Here is a 3,835-nt window from a genome sequence, read left to right on the forward strand (position 1 = left end):
TAGGATTAGGTTAGGTAAAATTGGGATTAGGTTCGGTTGTGGTTAATAAGTATTTAGGTTAGGTACATTGCTAGGGTTATGTTAAGGTTAGATTAGGTTAAAGTTAGGTTTAGATTGAGGTTTAGATTAGATTAGCGTTGACGTTAGGTTAGGTTAGGGTTTAGGGATTAGATTAGGGTTCAGGGTGTCAGGTTGAAGTTAGGTTTAAAATTCGTGGTTAGATTAGCATAAGGTTAGGTTAGGGTTAGGTTCAGGCTTAGGGTTCATGGTTAGGCTAGGGGGTTAAGATTAGTTAGAAGTTAGATTAGGTTAGGTTTAGGTTAGGGTTAAGGTTAGGTTCATGTTAGGTTAGGTTAAGGTTAGGTTAGAGTTAGGTTAGGTTAGGGTTATAGTTAGGATTAGGGTTCACAGGGTTAGAGTTAAGCTTAGGGTTAGTGATTAGAGTTAGGTTAGGTTAGATTAGGTTCAGGTTCAGGGTTAGGCTAGGGATTAGGATAAGTGGTTAGGTTAGTTTGGGTTAGTTAGGGTTTAGAGATAGATTAGGTTAGAAGTTAGAGTTAGGGTTAAGGTTAGGTTAGGTTAGGTTAGGTTAGTTTAGTGTTAGTGGTTAGTGTTAGTGTAGGGTTAGGTTAGGTTAGCTTTAGGGTTAGTGTTGTGGTTGAGTGTTATGAAGAAGAAAGAGTTAGGTTTGAGTTAAGGTTAGGTTAAGGTTAGGGTTAGTGTTAGTTTAGGGTTAGGTTAGGTTAGGTTAAAGTTAGGTTAGGGTTTTGTTAGGGTTACGTTAGGTTAGATTAGGGCTATACAGTTGGTAAATAGATTAGACACAGGTTAGGCTTAGATTTAGGATAAGGGTTAGGATACGATTAGGGTTAGGTTTAGGTTAGAGATAGGGTTAGGTTAGGGGTAGGGTTGGTGATTAGGTTCGGTTAGGGTTAGGGGTTGGGGATTAAGGCTAGGAGGTTAGGGGTTAGATTAGGATAGATTAGGCTAAAGTTAGATTAGGTTAGGTTAGGGTTGAGATTAGATTAGGGTTACGCAAGGTTAGGGTTAAAGTAGGGTTAGATTAGGGTTCAGGGTTAGTGTTAGTGTTATGTTTAAATCTGGGTTAGATTGTGGGTTAGGCTAGGTTAGGTTAGGTTCATGTTAGGTAAGGGTTAAGGTTAGGGGTTAGGTTTAGGTTAGGTTATGGTTAGGTTAGGTTAGGGTTAGGACTAGAGTTAAATTAGGTTAAGGTTAGATTAGATTAGGTTAAGGCTATGGTTAGGGTTAGCTTAGGGTTAGATAATGCGCTTAGGCTTAGTGTTTAGAGTTAAAGTTAGGGTTAGGTTAGGGTTAGGTTAGGGTTAGGTTAGGTTAGCGTTAGGGTTAGGGTTAAGGTTAGATTAGGGTTAGGTTTAGGGTTAAGGTTGTGGTTTATGTTAGGTTAGGTGAGGGTTAGTGGTTAAGGATAGATTTAGGTTAGGTTAGGCTAGGGTACCAAGTTAGGCTTAGGGTTTGTGTGTAGGCTAAGGGTTAGGGTTAGGGTTAGGTTAGATTAGGCTTGCTGTCATGGTTTAGGTTAAGGTTAGCATTGGGTTAGGTACTGTTAGGGTTACGGTTAGGTAAACATTAGGACCAAGAGCTAGGGTTAGGACATGGTAAAGGTTAGGACACGGTTAGGTTTAGGTTTAGGTTAGGGTAAGGGTTGAGGTTGAGGTTAGATTGGGATTAAAATCAAGTTAGGCTAGGTTAGATTTAGGTTAAGGCCAGGTTAGGTTAGGCTAGGTTAGTGTAGGTTAGAGTTAGGTTAAAGAAGTTAGGTTAGAAGAAGTTAAGGCTAGATTAGCGCTAGAGATTACTAGGCTACATGTGTAAGTTAGCGTAGGGTTAGATTAGGCTTCAGGGTTAGGGTTAGGCCAGAGCGAAATTGCATAGATTTGGGTTGGTATTAGGTTAGGGTTAGATTATTTCCAGGCTTAAGGTTAGATTAGGATAAGTGTTAGAGTTAAAGTTAGTTAAGGTTAGATTAGCTGCTAGATTTAGATTAGGTTAGGTTAGCTAGGTTAAGGCTAGGTTACGGTTACGGTTAGGGTTAGGTTAGATTAGGTTAAGGTTAGGTTTAGGTTAGTTGGGTTAGGCTAGATACTTGGTTAGGTTTAGGTTTAGGTTAGGATAAGATTTAGGGGTTAGATAGGGTTAGGAAGAAGGTTAGGCTTGGGTTAGGTTAGTAGGTTAACATAGGGTAGTGCTATGTTAGATTAGGGTTAGAGTTAGTGTTAGGCTAGGTTAATGTAAAATTAGGGTTATGGAAAGATTGGGAATTAGAATACAAGTTAGATTAGAGCTAAGGTTAGATTAGGTTAGGTTTAAATTAGGCTAGGGGTTAGTGGTTAGGGGATAGGGTTAGGTTAGGTTAGGGTAGGATAGTTTAGATTAGGTTTAGATTTACGGTTAGGGTTATGGTTAGATTGAGTTTAAAGGGCTTTAGGGTTAGAATAGGCGAAAGAAGATTAAGAAGAAGTTAGGCTAAAGGCGCTGCCAAGTAGGCTAATGCTAGTGTTATGCTGCTGTTAGGCTAGGCTTAGTGTTAGTGTTAGGCTAGGTTAGGCTATAGTTGGGTTAGGTTCGAGGTTGGGAATGAGGTTAGATTAGATTAGGTTAGTTTAGGGTTAGGGTTAGGTTAGGGTTAAAGGTTAGTGTTAGGATAGGATAGGTTAGGGATTAGGTCGTAGATTTAGGGTTAGAGTTAAGAGTTAGATTAGTAGGTTAGGTTAGCTTAGGTTAGGGTTAGGGTTGAGGTTAGGGTATGGCTGTAAGGTTAGGGGATAGGTTAGATTAGGCTTTAGAGTTAGGTTAAGGTTAGTGTTAGAGATTAGGTTAAGGTTAGTGTTTAGAGTTGGTTTAGGTTAGGGTTAGATTAAAGACATGGTTTGTGTTAGATAAGAAGAAGAAAGGTTAGAGTCTGAGTTAGGTTAGGGTTATGCTGCCAGGGTTAGGTTAGTTTTTGGTGCAAGCTAGGTTAGGTTAGGATAGGTTAGGTTAGTGTTAGGTTAGGTTGTGTGTGGGTAGGGTTAGAGCAAGAGTTAGGTTATAGGTTGGGTTGTGGTTAGGTTAGGTTAGGGGATATGGTTAGGGTTAGGTTTGGGGTTGAGGTTAGGAGCATGTAGAAAGAAGGTTAGGTGAGTGTTTAGATTAGTGTTAGGTTAGGGTTAGGTTAGGTTAGTTTAAAGAAGGTTAGCTTAGGTTAGGGTAGGTTAGGTTAGTAAGAAAATATGCTAGTGTTAGGTTAGGGTTAGAATAGGGTGAGGGTTAGATTAGGATTAAGAGTTAGGATAAGGGGTTATACTGTGATTAGGCTTAGAGTTAGACAGAGTTAGATTAGTGTTAGAGTTAAAGGTTAAGGCTAGATTAGTTTCAGGTAAGGGTTAGGATTAGGGATAGACAGAGGTAAGGGGTTAGGGGTTAAGGTTAGGGTTTAGGGTTAATGTTAGGGTCAGGTTAGATTAGTGGGATAAGGTTAGGTTAGATTAGGGGTAGGGGTAGGGTAGGGGTAGGGGTTAGATTAGAGTTAGGGTTTGGTTAGGCTAATGTTAGGGTTAGGTTAGGTTAGTGTTAGGTTAGGGTTAGGGGTTAGGGGTAGGCAAGGTTAGGGTTAGGGTTAGGGTTAGGTTAGTTAGGGTTATTGTTAGGCTTAGGTTAATGTTAGTGTTAGTGTAGGGTTAGTGTTGTGGTTAGGTTAGTGTTAGTGTTAGGTTAGGTTTGGGGCAAGTTAGGTTCGAGTTAGGTTGTGTTGGTTTAGGTTAGATTAGGTTAGGCTTGGTTGTGGGGTTAGTGTTAGGTTAGGTTAGGGTAGGTT

The sequence above is a fragment of the Puntigrus tetrazona genome, unplaced genomic scaffold (assembly GCF_018831695.1).
Source record: "Puntigrus tetrazona isolate hp1 unplaced genomic scaffold, ASM1883169v1 S000001067, whole genome shotgun sequence".
In the NCBI taxonomy this organism is placed as follows: domain Eukaryota; kingdom Metazoa; phylum Chordata; class Actinopteri; order Cypriniformes; family Cyprinidae; genus Puntigrus; species Puntigrus tetrazona.